General features: G+C 55.8%; 1 protein-coding gene and 1 long non-coding RNA gene across 5 annotated transcripts in view; one reads left to right on the top strand and one right to left on the bottom strand.

Annotated features, from left to right (window-relative positions):
* Positions 1-15610, top strand: part of GLI2 (GLI family zinc finger 2) — a 257356-nt gene that overhangs the window by 175576 nt on the left and 66170 nt on the right. The window lies entirely within an intron of this gene.
* LOC123598787 lies at positions 3188-6502 on the bottom strand. The gene is made up of 2 exons (XR_006712783.1): positions 5815-6502; positions 3188-3695 (listed from the first exon to the last, which is right to left on the bottom strand). It is a non-coding gene; the product is annotated as an uncharacterized LOC123598787 (long non-coding RNA).

Genomic DNA, 15610 nt, shown 5'->3' with positions numbered 1-15610 from the left:
GACCAGGAGGATGGATGGAGGCCCCGCCTGCCTTGAGCTCTGGAATGTGCTAGGATCTTCTGGAAAGTGAGCGTTTCAGGGACACCAAACAGCATCCTTGCCTGTAGGACACTGAGGTGGTGGGACGCGTTTCCTGTAGGTAGAAGCCATTTGTTCCTTCGTTCATTTACTCGTTCTTCTTCATCCCTCGAACACTAACCTCTGCCTGCTGCATGCCAGCCCCGGACCATTCTTCCGTCCAGATGCTCATTCAAACAGGACTCGCTCAGATGGAAAGGGCGGGACCTGGGCTCCGAGGGCATGTGGGTTCCTGGCCTTGTGTGGGTCCTCATGACTTCTGGGTTGGGTTCTTTGACCATCCAATAGACGCACGTCTGCCTGGGTCCTCCTGGGTGCAGGACCTGGTGTCCGTGGGAGCGTGTGTGAGCAGTGGGGTGGCTGCCGAGGGAAGATTGGGCTGTGACCCAGGACCCGCCTTCCCAGAGGAAGGGCTGCTGTTCTCCACACCTCCTTCCCAGTGGAACCCCCAGTGGGGGGGGGGGGTGGCTTTTAAAAACGCTAATGTCCTGGAGCCCACCTCAGAGATTCTGTCTCCGATGGTCAGAGCTGGGCTGGGCATTGGCCTTTTAATTCCCTGCCGTTTCTAATATGCTTCCGAGGCCTGTGATCCTCTGAGGTTAAGGAATAGGGGGTTTGGGGAGTGGGGGTCATGCACCCCTTGCATCTGGCTTCTGCCCGGACCTCTGGCCCCATGGGGAGAGGAGAGAGGTCAGCTGGCGGCCCGGGGCAGGGAGGTAGAAGGACGGGAGCGTCTGGGCTGCAGACTTTCCCTCAGCCATTAAAGTTTATCGTTGCCATGGACAGTGATTGAAAAAGGCTTTTTGCAGGACAGAAATGTGAGTAATGAAACTTGCCAGCTGATACCGACACAGGGCACTTATCTCATAAAAATATCCCCCGTGTCAAAAGGTTTCAGTAAATGTGCCTGGAAGTATTAGCAGTCGTTTCTGCCAGCGTCGGGCTCCCCCGGGGCCTGCATGAGGGGCTGTAAAAGGGGGCTCTTAGTTCCTGCGGAGGAGGAGGGAGGAGGGAAGGAAAGAAGAAGGGGAGGGGAATCTCAAACCCGGCCTGCTGCCAGTGGGGAAAGTGCGGGTTCTCCCGGCGGCACCCCACCCCCAGTTTAAGCAGTGGGGGCCTGTCCCTTGTGCATCCTCTAGCCGCCAACTTGGAGGGTGGGAGTGCAGCTTACGTGAAGGCAGGGGTGCTGACAGCGAGCCAGGGCACGAGGTTACGTTTGTATGATCTCACTGGCTGCTCCCAGTGACCCTATGAGGGAAGGAGGTTACATAGAAGGAAACTGAGGCTCAGAGAGGTTGTCTGACTTCCCCAGGGTCACACGGCTAGTAAGGGGCAGAATCAGGATTAGGAGCCCAGAACTGTCCTCTTTCAGGACACCCAGAGTCTGGAATGAGTTCTCACTCCGGGAGCCGGATCGCTGCCCGAGGTCGAGGCTAATCTGGGCAGGCCTCTGTCTTTCGCACTGTGGCTGCTCGTACACCTGGGCTTGGGTTCAGGCCACAGAAAAGGTTTCCTGCCTGCTTCTGGAAGGCTCTTTGGTAGGAACACAGGTTTTCAGGTTAGGCCCAGGCTTCTGTGGCCCCTTTTATTCCACTTGAGACCCAACAGAGAGCTGAACACACTGGATGCTTGTGAATTAGGTGCTGGCTGCCTCACTGAGGTCCCCAGGGACTGATGAGGGAGGGGGCGGCACCCCTGTACTGGTCCAAGTTTCTACCCAAGTGGTGAGTACCCAGCTCCTCCTGCCCGCTGCCCTCTCCTGGGCTCTGGTCACTTACCGAGCTCACCATCGGCCTGGACGGGGCCGTGTCCAGAGGAGGGCTGCTGCTTCTCTCTGAGAAGGCACCCTGTGCTCACCGCGGGCAGAGCCGCCTGCCTGCTCAGCCCCTCGCAGCGGGAGCTAGGTCAGGGCTTTGGCGCTCCCGCTGTTTCTCTTTTTTGATTGAAGTACAGTTGACATACAATATTACATTAGTTTCAGGCATACAACATAGTGGTTGGACCATTACATACATCGTGACTCACCACAGTAAGTGTCGTGTCGCCATACATTGTGACCGTATTATTGACTGTGTCCCCTGGGCTGTACTTTTCGTCCCCTGTGACTTATTTATTTTATAACCTTTTGATCCCCTTCACTTAGTTGGCCAATCACCCCATCCTGGTCCCATCCGGAAACCTTCTATGCCTTCCTGGTCCTCCCCTGTTGACCTGTGTGTCTCCTGGTGGCTGAGAGATCCTTGAGACCAGGAACGGGGTACTTTCCTTCCCGCATCTCCAGAGCAGGACCTGGGCCCCGTCCCTGAAGGCATGGGCTCTCCGATGGAGAAGACAGAACTGGGAGCCTGGTGACCCCTAACACCTCCGAGCAGAAGTGGCCTCTCTTGGGTGGGAGCGCAGCTTACGTAGAACCACGGGGAATGGCACTGACTTACGTAGAACCACGGAGAATGTGTTTTCTGTGGCCAGGGACTTCTGGGTCTCCACTTTTCCAGCCAGCTACACTGTAATAAGAAAGCAGTCGTCACAGATAGGCAGGCCGGGAAGGCGGTTAAGCCTCAGACTCTAGAATCACAGGCAAGGGTTCAAAGCCTTCCTTGCCGGGTACTCGCTGTGGGATCTTGAACGAGTTGCATACACTTGGAGTCCCAGTTTTCTCATCTGTAGAGTGGTGTAGGGATGGTGTCCCCCACCCCCGACACACACACACACACACACATGGTTGATATGAAGTGTAAATAAACATGAATATCAAGAGCACAGAGTTAGGCCTGACATAAGCACTCAAAAAATGCCTGTCATTTTATGTCAGTCCATAGTTACTCTTGGGGCACCTAGGTGGCTCAGTCCGACTCAGTTTCGGCTCGGGTCATGATCCCAGGGTCGTGGGATCGAGGTCCGTGTCAGGCTTGCACCAAGCAGGGAGCCTGCATAGGGTTCATTCTCTCTCTCCTCTCTCTCTCTCTCTCTCTCTCTCTCTCTCTGCAGTTCTCCCCCCAGCCCCCTACCTCTAAAATTAAAAAAAAAAAAAAAAAAAAAAAGATACTGTTCGAGTTTTTACCACTGGAATGTTGAGCACAGTGTTATTACTATGGGAACAATACAGACGTAGAGGTTGGCGCCCTCGTGGGCATTTATTGTTCTTCCTTTGTGCTCTCGGGTTGGGGGCAGCTAGACGGCTGGCTTGGACAGCAAGCTCGTATTCACATGGGACCCCACACAGGTCCTTACACCCGCCCCAACGGCACTGTGAGGTGAGCAGAGGCTGATCATACCGGGACGTTGGTCAGCGATGAGGGTGGCCCTTCAGGCTCTGGTCTCGTGGCCTGTCCTCTCAGTTTCTGCGTGGCTTCAGCCTGAGCGGGGCTGGGCATGGGAGCAGGGGTGCCCAGGGCCAGCCTGAACACGGAGCACGGACGTGGGTTTCAGGGCGACTCGTCCATGCGCACTTGGGTAGAACAAGGAAGTGATGTTCCAACGTCCTTCCAGTTGGCAGTGCTGTGGGAACACCTTCCAGAGTCCCTGCGTGTCAGGGCCCTTATCTTTGGAGCATTTGGTCTGCTCCATCCTGCATGCGTGTGTTCCGTACGTTGTTCACTGAGGGTCCCTCCCAGAACCTGGAAAAGGGAAAGGAAGCCAGGGCCCTGGGTTCAGACTCCACATGTTCCAGAACTGTGGGGCAGGAGGGCCCTGTGGCCCATCTAGAAGGCGAAAGAAGGCGCCGTGGCTGCTTTCAGGGAGGGAAGGCTCCCCCACCCAGATCTGGCCCCATACCCCTCCCCACTCACGGGCCATGCTTGGCATCTGCCCTGAAGCCGCGGTTTGGGGGAAACCAATGTTATGGGAACAGCTCCTGGCTCTGGCTAGTGCCGCTCCAGCCCGGAGGGAGATTCAGGGTGGGTGGCTTGGTTTGGGAATCTTATTTTGCCCGGAAAGGAAGGGGAATCAGTTACTGGGTAGGGCACTGCGTGGCTTATGGCTGGTGGGACAGACTGTCTGCAGAAGCGAGATGCAGGCAGATGAAAGTTTCAGATGTGTGCCAAAGTTACCCTCCTCCTCTGCCCTTAAGGTGCGTCTCTGACCCGTTGCAGGAAACGAGGGTGCACTGTTGTCCGTGGCTTGAGCTGAAGGTCTAACCCCCAACCGAGTGGCTGCGAGGGTCCCCCAGCTCTGGTCCCTTGAGTCACCAGAAGCCAGAGGATTGCGGCACGATCGATGTCGTTCTTTCTTGGGAATAAATGCACCCTCCACCTTTTGACTGGCTTGGTGATGAAGGTCCCACACGGAGATCCCCTGGGAGGCACCTCCCAGACTCAGGGAGCCCACCTGATGCTCCCAGACTGGCTGGGCCCTACCGGCCCCTTCCCAAATGTGGCCCTAGCAGCCCCTACTTTAAGTTCTGCTCTCCCTCCCCAGCGGCCCTTCCAGGGGTCACTATGCCGGCCAGCCCACCTCTGTAGGCTCCGTCTGCACAAGGCTCTGCCCGTTCCTGTGAATCGTCTCTTTCAAAGTGCCGTGTGGAAGGAAAGAGTATGAAACATTCAAGAGCCCTGGAAAAAGCACATGGATTTCATGGCCCCAAATCTGGGGACCTGATGCTCAGGGGCACACAAATACACACATCCATATGTGGCGGGGCTGCTGTTAGCTCGTGCGCATGGGGATCCCAGCTCGTCCCAGGCCGCCGGCTGGTCCCACAACCCCGTGAGCGGCAAAGCTTTATGCAATCGCTCGTGATTTAATGACAGCAACAGCTTCTTCACATGGGGTGTGCACAAGGACCAGTCTAGTCGTACATGGGTCTGTCCGTCCCCTTCCCTCAGGGGGGTCCTCGGGATGATCTCTGCAGCTTTCCTACCCTGGGGTTTTTGCATCCAGCTCCCCCGTCCCGACCTCAGCCCCCAAGGGGCATCTGGTCACCCTTGGCCAGGCCTCTCTGCCCCTCCCAGAAGTTTGTCATGCTGACACTCAGTTTGGGGTCTCCCGGTGGCCAGAGGCCTGAGGCAGGGTGAGTGTAGGACCCTCAGCCACCCCATCCCTTGGCAGGGTTTGCCGAGGTTTGCTGGGGCTTCTCGTCCTAATCAAGGGCTGCGTTTTAATTTATGCAAATGGGGGAGGGATGGTGGCAGGGAGTCACGGACATCCATCACCCCATTTCCCGGCACCAGTCATTCATCAGCGGGGCCTTAAAGATAATACACTTTTTGTTTAAGGCAATTACTTAATCTTGACAAACTCGTGTGTTAAGCAGGGCTATTAGTGGGGCCCGTCATTAATCAGTACAAAACCAGGTGGGTGCTTTTTCTGAACTGCAATCGCTCTTGGGGACCCAGGGTGGGCCCTTTGCCATCGTGACGGCCCTAATTACACCTGCAGCATGCTAACAATGAGCATCCGGCATGTGCTGTGGGGGCACTGAGCCACGGGCAGGAAAGGGGCCCATTTTTAACGCCAGTCAGCACGTTTTCCAAGCCAGGCAGGATGATCCATGGGGGTTATTAGCAGGCACCAGGAACACAGCTGGGGAAAACAGATAACCCCCCCCCCCCCCGCCTCCCGCAGGGCCCTCCCCCACTTGCCTCCAACTTTACGGATCCCCGGGCGGCACTTAAAAGCTGCTGCGTGAAATACCCCTCCTGTCTTGGGGGTTGCATCCGTGTTTGGAAAGGTCGCCAACGAAGTGGAAATACGGCCCTGTGTCTCCTGGAGTTTGTCGGCTCTGGAACGCCTCCTTACCGGGTCCCACGTGCTCGTCCCTCGTCTGTCACACACCTGTGGCTCCGATCTCTCTCTCCAGGCAGGGCGAGCGCCAGTAATGCTCTAGGGCTGCAAGGCCATCCGTCTGACCCAGGGGGGCAGTGCGTGGGGCAGGATCAGGAGAGTGCTAGGGCTAGGCTGGGCTTTGCACTCCACTCTGCAGGCCGTGGCAGAGCCTGGGGGCCGCCTGTCAGGCAGTCACATCCCTCCTCTGGGTCCCCGTTGCTGGGATGGCACTGGACACACAGAGCAGGGCCATTGCCCCCCAGCACCTTGCATGGGACGAATGAGCCCACCTTGGGTTTGTGGAAGGGCAGCTCTGGTTTCCCCGGCCCGGAGACACATTGCGTGTGGGAGTTGGCCCCTAGATTTTAAACCCTGTTTATTTTAAAGGAAGTAGACTCCATCTGCTTTTAATTCACACACTTAGCTCATCAAAATATTGTTTTGTAAGAGGGTTTTTTTTTTTGATGTCCAGGAAGCCTTTGGAGTTTCTCTCTCTCTCTCTCTCTCTCTCTCTCCCTTGTCTTACATAGTCTTACTCTAGGAAACAAGATTCTGGGTCTTGTCATGAGATCATGTTTTCTGCACCTCAGTTTCTCCACCAGCAAAATAAGGGGAAGCGGATTTTCCCAGGGTTTGTGTGCACTGGCCTCTAGTCCTGCCGGGTGGGTCTCCAGTGTCCCCAGTTCAGGGAACTACTGTTTCCAGCAGAGGCAGTGGGCAGCCATGGGCTGGAGTATGAGGAGGGGTGGGGGAGGTGGCTTGTGCTGGAACCACTGTTGAGTCAGTTGGGTCCAGAACTGCATGGAGCCAGTGCTGCCCAGGGAGCCAGGCTTCTGGAAGTCTTCTACGGTTGGTCCTGCCCCGCCTGACACCCTGCATGGGCTTTGCTTCCTGGGGGACTCTCTTATTTGTTAGGTCTTGGGAGTCCACACACCCACTGGCTTGTTTGAGAATGCCTGCCCAAGCCTGCAGAGAAGGCAGTGGCGTAGCGATCCAGGGCGGAATTCAGCGTGGGCCTGCTGCCCTGCTCTGTTCTGTCCTGATGGGTCAGGGGTGTGGAAGGACAACCCTGGGATCAGTTAAATGGATAGAAGGAAGGAGGGAAGGAGGGATGAAAGGAAGGAAAGGAAGGAAGGAGGGGAAGGAATGAGAAAGGGAAGGAAGGAAGGAAGGAAGGAAGGAAGGAAGGAAGGAAGGAAAAAAGGAAAGGAAGGAAGGAAGGGAAGGAAGGAAGGAAGGAAGGAAGGAAGGAAGGGAGGAAGGAAAAGAGGAAAGAAAGGAAGGAGGTGAAGGAATGAGAAAGGGAAGGAAGCAAGGAAGGAAGGAAGGAAGGGAGGGAGGGAGGGAGGAAGGGAAAGAGGAAAGGAAGGAAGGGAAGGAACGAGAAAGGGAAGGAAGGAAGGAAGGAAGGGAGAATAACTTAATTGGTTGCTAAGATTCAGAAATGAGGAAGGACTTTTGGAAAGCCACTCTTCACCATATTTTATATATCAGTAAGACTTCTATTTAACCTAGATTAGAATTCTGTATAAACAGAGTTTAACAGTGATAAGGCAGCTGCTATCCACACATGTCAAATGTAGCTGGCTCGAACTGAGATTGCTGTAAATGTAAACCCCACAACCAATTTTGAGGAAGCAGTACAAAATAAAGGAATATCAAACATCCTGTTAATAATTTTCATATTGGTTATACATTGACCCGATAACATTTTGGATATACTGAGGTCAATGATGTTGTATTATTAAACGTCATCACCTGTATCTTTTTAGGGTTTTTTTTCCACGTGGCTACTAGAAAATTTAAAATAACATACGTGCCCTGCTGCCTATGTCTATTGACCTGAACTGCATTTGAAGGGCACTTAGAGAAGAAACCAGTGGTAGGGATTGTCTTAAAGGAAAGAATCCCTTTGAGTAACATATAATCACTGGGACCATACTGACAGGGGGCTCCTGAGAAGTGGTCCTTAAGAGACCTGCTTCGGGAAGGAACGAAAGCATTTTGTAATTAGCTGTCAAATGCAACAGGAAGGAAGTGTAGAGCCCCAGTTCTCCGAGGTGATTGACCACTCTTCTCAATGCAAATTCTGCCGCCCGGTTTTGAATCTCATTGACTGGCTTTAGCAGGCTCTGCCTGAGAGCACTCAGAAAGGAGTGCCTCAGCCAGCCTGGGAAAGCGCCATGCCAGTGCCCGGTGGAGACTGAGTCAGGGTCCCTTGAGAACCACAGCGGAGTGACCACAGGCTCTGTCGATGCTCCCGGGAGGACCAGAAGCAGCAGCGAAGCACTGGGCTGGGGAAATCTTTTGCAAGAGCTCTGCACAAGAGGAACCACATGGTGGGGAAGGAAGCAAGGTGGCAGGTGACACCTTGGGGACCCCTGGGGACCAGGCAGAGGAGTGGTGCAGACACCTTCCCGGAAGGCTAAATGCCACCCCCACCCCCACCCCCGCCATAACAAGTGGGCTTTTCAGGCAGCGACAGGACAACACGAAAGCTGCCAGCCCATGGTTGCTGGTGCTCGTTGGCAGGTGAGTCTGTGAAGGGTGACAAGACCCAGGGGGATGTCTGTGCAGGTGAACCTGAGCAGCAGCGTTGGGTCCACACTGAAGTGCTGACCTCTGTCCTGGGGCACAGGCACCAGCTTGTGGGTCACTCTCTTCCCCAACCCCCCGGGCTGGATCCGAGCTTTCTGGAGGGTCCCTCAGAGGTCTTCAGGGAAGACTTTCTGAGCCGTGGTCTCCCGGGCCTCAAATCTAATGTAGATCTTAGGGGCTTGCATACTACTTGCTTTGGAACAGATTCTGTGGCCGGGACAGTCTTCAAACTTGATCAGGCTCAACCTTCTCTGAGGTCTCTTTTGGTTCTGAGAGTCTCTAATGTGGGACCCCACTCGTGTACCTCGACAGGTGGGCGATCCGTCCCAACCCCCGCGATGGCAGGGCTCTTCCCCAGGGACCTCTGGAGCACCCCAACCCCCCACCGCTTACTGAAGGCACAGGAGGTCTGTGGAGATGGCCACGCGGGCACTCTTGGGGACCTGCTGGGTGCCCAGCCCGGCACATACCCTGGACATGTGTTAGCCTGTTTCTGCTTCCCAGCCTTCCTCTGATGTGGGTCCTGTCACTGCCCTCGTTGTACAGATGGGGAAACCGAGGCACAGGGAGGTTAAGTGAATCAGAGGTGGGATCAGGCTTGGCCACGGTGTGGGCTGTGGGCTGTGGCTCAGGTTTTGTCTGCCTCATGTGGCCTGTTCTCTCATTTTGCCGCCACCCTCTGGGGTGTCTCCGTCAGTGCAAGTGGCTCTAACAAGAATGCCAGGGACCTGGGGGCTTAAACAACATACCTTTCCTTCTCACAGTTCTGGAGACTTCCCGTGCCCCTCCCCCACTCCCCCACTCCCACGCGCTCACTCTCTCTCAAAAATAAGTCAACATTGAAAAAAAAATTAAGGGCACTAATCCCATTCCTGAGGGGTCCACCCTCACGACCTAATTACCTCCCCCAGGCCCCACCTCCAAACCATCAACCTCAGGCGTTAGGATTTCCACATATGAATTTGGGGGTGAGGGGGATAAACATTCAGTCTGTTGCAGGGGGGGCCAGATCCCATGACAGCCCGGGCTCCCGTGCCATGAGGGCCCCGTGGCATTTGGTCAAGCGCACCGCCAGCCCTTGGAGTGCGCCTCTCCCCTAGCACCTACCTACCCCGCCCTTGAGAGCGGCCTCCGGGCACTGCCCTGCGTGGGGTGGCCTGGCCTGGCCCTGGCCCAGCACTTTCCCTCTCTCTTTCCAGCGGCTATTTTGTCACATTCTGTCAAGCAACACCTTCTTGGAAAGGCCAGCCCGCAGCTCGGGGGTGGGCGGTGTGCACCGGTGGGTCCGGCCCGGGCCCGGATCCTGTCAAGCTCTGTGTGGGGGCAGGTCTGACTGCGTGAGCGGTGGGGCCTCAGCCTGCCGGACACCAGCCAGCTTGTGGTGTTGGAATTTCCTGTCTCATTTTAACTCTTCCCCCCCCTTCCCCCTCAGTGAGACAGAACCGCTTTTTAATTGCATGCTGTGGACTGCCATTCAGGATATTATTATTCTTATTAAGTGCTTCCTGTGGGGTGGTGCCTGGGCATCAGGAGGGGCCCTTGCAAGTAGCCTGTCCCGGCTCTTATTATTGGGAATAACAGCGCCGTTTGCATACGTCCCGGAAGTGGACTTGCCCGGCCGCTGAGAATGAGGCTTCACCCTGGACTCGGCTACAGTTTCAGGCCCCCTACCTCCGCGGCTTTGGCCGCTACCTCGTTCCCGCTGGGAGAGGACTTGGCCATCTGAGTCCACATGTCTGAAGGGTTGGCCTTCGAAACCGTGCAAGTTTCCAAGTGACCTGAGGCCACCCCAAGCGAAGACCGGGACGTACGCGTGCCAGGTCCCGTGGCCCCTCCCAGCCCCCCGTGCACCTTCACTGTCCCAGCGTGGAAAAGCAGATGCCGGGCTGCCTCCCTCGTGATGCTCAGGCCCTTTGCAGCCGCTGCTGGTAAATGGGACGGCATGGGGGTCACCGGGGTTTGCCCATCACACGCAGGGCCGTCTCAGTCGTCAGTCACTCTAGGCCTCTGCACATGCGGATGTTCACCAGCTGGTACAATGCATAGCAGGCACGGATACGAGAAATAACCTCTTACTTGCCGGTGCAAGTGGGAACTCTGGAGGTGTAAAAGGTTAACATAGGCCAGTGGTTTTTCAAGCGCGGTCCCCGACTAGCTTTGTGAGCCGCACCTGGGCACTTGTTACACATGCAGATTCTCAGGCCCTCCCAGCCCCTCTGAGGCCGGAGCTCTGGGGATGAAGCCCCCCCAACGGTATTTGAACAAACCCTACAGGTGATTCTTGGGTCTGAGAAGCACTCATGTTGGTACCTGGTAGCTCTATAGCGTGCCTCTTGTTCTGTGTAACGCATCATTTAGTCCCCGGGAGGACCTCAGAAAGAGGCGTTCCTAATCCTGTATACACAGGAGAGGTCGCATGCCTTGGCTAAGATTCGCGTTTGGCACAGCTCTGTGCCCTGGTACGATGGAGTCCTCTGGACTCTGTCCACACTGCCTCCGAGCCTGGGAAACCCATCTTCCTCGCCCTTCCTCCCAGCTCCCCCAGTCTTGGCCACTAGGGCCCAGCTCCAAAACCGCCTCCTCCAGGGAGGCGTCCTGGCTGCTCTGGGTGTCACAGAAATCTCCTGTCCCCGGCTCCGAGGACACACATGGAGACTGCTGCACCACGTGGGGTCAAGCTCCCAGCTTTGCAGATGGCCCCCACAGAGTACCTCGGGTGCACTCCCTATAGCAGGAATTGTGCTTGTTCTCTGGGGCCTCCGGAACACTCCGGCAGGGTCCTCCTACGCTGCCTTTGTGGGGCGGACCTTAGGTGGGCTGGTGGGTCACCAGCGTAACTTTCGTCTCCATCCTCTGGGCTGCCCTGGGCGGTGGGCAGGATTGAGAGCCTGCCCTGGGCGGTGGGCAGCTTCCCTAGGGATTCTGGAGAAGGCTGAAGAGCTGCACCCGCTGGGGCTTGAAACCTGTGCAGGTCAAGGCCACATCAGAGGGGTCTGAACAGAGGGGTCTGAACTGCAACCCTAGGCCAAACACACACCGCTAAGAGAAGGAACATTCCATCTCTTCTCCGGGGTTGGTGCCATCATTTCTGGTATCTTCTGGGAAGCCTTTAGCTCCAGCATCCCTGAGAAGTGGGCCTGGGGTCTCCACAGGAACGGGAGAGAACACAGAGGCCTTGCGATGAGCCCAGCTTCACTGGCTAAAATGTAGATCATACCCGGACAGGCAGCGAGCTAGTGCCCAGCATCTGCTGAAGGGCTGGCCAGTCTTCCAGAGCCATCTGCACAGAAAATAAAGGTGCCGAACACCGTCCCTTCCCCACACAATTTACCAGTTTTCATTTGGTAGCGCGTCTTTCCCATTCCTGTTCGCTGAAGGGTTAAACAATTCAACTGACCAAGTTTGGCCTTCAGAGTGGAGTCTCGAATAGCATCCTCCCTCTATTGCGATGCGAGGGACCTCCCCGAAGGCTCGCTTGTCCAAGCCATCAATGCCCCCCCCCCACCCCGGCTTCCCAGAGGGGAGAGGTGGGTTTGGTTTACGAAAATTGCATCATCAAAGGGGACCCGTCCTTGGAAACGCCGCCCTTCAGCACATGGGAGATGTCACCTGCCTGGGACGCGATCACACCGTCCTCTGCTTTGGGCTTCCCAGGAGCTGCGTTACCGCTGCCGCACAGGGTGACGTAGCCCAAGGCACATTTCCCAGTGATGTTCGCTGAACTTGTCAGCCCACGTGCAAGTCCCCTCTCCTGTTGTTTTGGTTTGGGTTTTGGTTTTCGTTTTGCCAGCACAGGCACAGACACTAGGGACAGAATCGGTGGGGCACAGTGCGGTTTGGAGTAGCCACTGTGAGGCTCATACAGAAGGCCCGTGTGGGAATGGGGTGCAGTCAGCAGGGACCCACACGTGGGACACCTTTCCTGCAGTGCTCCGAAGTCCATGACCCATCCTTTCTGCCCGGCCCCCCTGCGTAACGCAGTGAGTCAGGGAGCGCCAAGTTGCATGAAGTGCACGTGGAACAGTGGATGCTGCTTCTGAGTTCCTGCCTCGTGCATCTCAGTGTCCCTTACAGCAAGGATCGTGGCCCTTGTTCACATCTCCGCTGAGACTCACAGTGATGAGGGAGGGCACGGCCGCTTACTGAGTTTTGGCAGTGTGCCAGACTCCGCAGACGTGCTGTGCGACAGCCGGGGTGGGTGCTGTTCCCACTTTCCAGGTGAAGACACTGAGGCCCAGGGTGCCTGTCACTTGCTAGCAAATGACAAAACCAGGCCTCACACCCAAGACCGTCTGGATCTATGGCTCATGTGCCTCTTGCCCTAGTGTCCCAAGCTCCTTAGGCCACGGGGACATTTCACCCCCCCCCCGCCCTGCCCCTTGAGACTGTCATTTGACTGACGTGCAGCTCTGGAGTGATCCGGCTTTCAATCTGAGCGTAAAGTGCACCGTGCTGGACTTCAAGCCTGCTCGTCTGCCGATTTCGCTTTCCTCCACATGAGCACCTTCCTGCTCCAAAGACACGGGGTGTCTCTTCCTGCCTGGCTCCTTCCGTTAAGGGGAAAGTGACCTGGTAAATCATCTGCACATTAGTGTGAGTTTGTTTCCATGACCTTCCCAAGGTCTGTGTGCTTTTAAGAAAAGTAGTGAAACCGTTCCAGTGGGTATTACTCAAGATGCGAGGAATTACAAAGAGAAGGAACATGATCTGTTAGTCTTTCCCAGGGAATCCCAAGCAGAGTCCTCCACAGGGCAAGAGAAATTTGGAGGCCAGGAAGCCCTTTCTCGGCCCCCTAGAGCCATGCCAAATTGGAATGCTTCCATTTCGGCTTATTAGAGGCCACTTGGGACCCATCAAGTGTCTGTGATGCAGCCACAGCCCTGGCCAGCACGGCGACCTTGGGGCATGGGCCAGCTGCCCAAGCAAGATATGGGGACTCACACCCTGCCTTGGCCCCTGGCCTCCCGCTCAGGGCCCCAGGGACCGCACTGAGATGCATTTCTCCCTCGTTGTAACTCAGACCTGCATTGTGCTAGGACCAGGCCTCCTTCCAGAGACACCTGCTGGCTCCTCCCCTCGGTCAGTGCCAGGGCAATGCAGCTCCTCTCACAGAAACCCTTTGCTTCCCTGGGCCCAGGCCCAGGGTAGCCCGGCCCACATTCTCCGAGCTAACTGCCTCTGTGGTCTTAATGGAAATGACCACAGTAAGTGAAGACCGTGCTAATCCCTAGGGAGTGGACAGTCCAGAGAGCTGGGGGCCCCTAACACATCCAGTCTGTTCTGGAAGATGGCTGCTTTCTCCTCTCCAGCCCCTCCAGCTCTGGGCCAGCCTCTCTGGCCCTCTCTGAGCTCAGTCCTCAGGGCAGCACCTCCGTGATATAGCAACAGATGACTTCATCCAAGGAGAATTCCTCCAGCTGCTGGTGCAGCTGCCCGGTCATGTTTCGATGACCCAGTTTTCCTGATTCTGTGTCTGAACCCTCTGCTGACCTGCCCCGTCCTCACTGGCAGAAATGCACCAGAGTCACTACTAATGGGGCTTCAACTAGAGCCGGGCTCGCAGAGGAGGGTCCTCTTTGCCCCCTTGCATTAGACCAAGGACACTGCCGACGCAAGACAACCTTCACCCCCAGGACCACCAGCCGAGCAGCACTTGGCTTTTAGACCTCAGCACAGAAAAATTCTGGGTTTCGGTATAAAAGCCCTCACACCACCGTCGCAGCTTCCCAGACTGGCCGTCTTTCCGTGTAGGATGAAAAACAAATGTGCGTTTTCTTCAGAGGGGGTGGGGTGAGCCGTAGAAAATTCAATCTTAAGAGTTTCTTCCCCAGAAACTTAAAAAGAGAGCCATGTCTTTGAAATGACATATGGTGTGGGGTGTGTGTGTGTGTGTGTGTGTGTGTCTCCCCACCGGAAGGACATGGTTTAGTTTGGATTTTTTTTTTTTAAGTTAAAAAAAGCGCCCACAATGAAAACAATGTGGAAGGATCTCGTTCAGTATGTCCCTCGGAGGCAGCTCTCACTCTCTGCGTGTGTCTTCGTGTTCCTTGCGTGTTGCTGACGGCCTCTGGCCCGAGTGATTTCTCCTGAGCCCAGAATGGAATTTCTCCTGCAGCCTGGGTGAGGGGCTCTGAGCAAAGCCTTCGCTTCTGAATGAGGGGAGCATGGGGACAGTCCATGCCGGTCTGAAAGGGTCCTGAGACCTCAGATGGGTTGGATCAGCCTTCATCCCGTGGGTTGCCTCGTGTGCACAGCTGGCCCCAGAGACAGCTGGATGGGGCAGTGGTCCTACCCGTGGGCTCAGGTGACTGGACCCGGGGCTGGTGGGCTGAGTGCCTCTCGAAGGGTTACTGGTCCCTAGTAGTGAGTTATATGGATTGGGCCACAGCAATGAAGCAGTGTCTGTACCCGGAGCTCCTTCTGTGTCCTGCTCAGGGATCCCTCCTCAAGCCTCAATGTGTCACTGGTTGGGACAAGCATGGCTCTTACTCCGGGTTCACAAACAGCAGGATTGTCCTGGTAGGAAGGAACTTAACCCATCTAATTCCTACTGTACAAATGGGAACCGTAATGCCCAGAGAGGAAACACTATTTCCCCAATGTCCCATGGCCTGGCCCGCAGTCCCGATTTAAGAGAAAGCCACGTCCCGCCGTAAACCTCCACAGCCTGCACCCCAGTGATCGGGCAGAAAGAGAGCAGCCCCAGCTGCAGCAGAGCTCTGTGTCTTATGTCTCTTCCCAGAAGCCCCAGGGTCCTCCTTCCCATCACACACACACACACACACACACACACACACACACACACAGAGCAGCTGGCTTCAGCCTTGGCCCCACCTCCATTTCATGTTCACCTGGTAAACTACTATGAGCACTTCATTTCTGCAGATTTTATAGCTGTTTAGACCCGGGTGAAGTTGCATTAACCCTGAGCAGAACACTCCTAGATGGTGAGGTGGAGGGGAAGGTCTGGGCTCTGAGAGCATTAGGGGACCGCCTTCCACTTCTGCAGGTGCTAGGATGAGGGAGGAAAGGAGCACACCTGGGTTTTGCAGGGTGGGGGTGGAGGGGGTGGCCGGTGGGAGGACTGGAGATTCTGGGGTAAATATAGCCTGGGGTGCAGTGAAGACCAGGAATTGGTATCTGCAAAGTACTGAGAGCAGGGCCCAGTGCT

This window comes from Leopardus geoffroyi, chromosome C1, assembly GCF_018350155.1.
Source record: "Leopardus geoffroyi isolate Oge1 chromosome C1, O.geoffroyi_Oge1_pat1.0, whole genome shotgun sequence".
Classification (NCBI taxonomy): Eukaryota; Metazoa; Chordata; class Mammalia; order Carnivora; family Felidae; genus Leopardus; species Leopardus geoffroyi.
The sequence above is the reverse complement of the archived record's forward strand: the minus strand, read 5'-3'. Positions and strand labels throughout refer to the sequence as shown.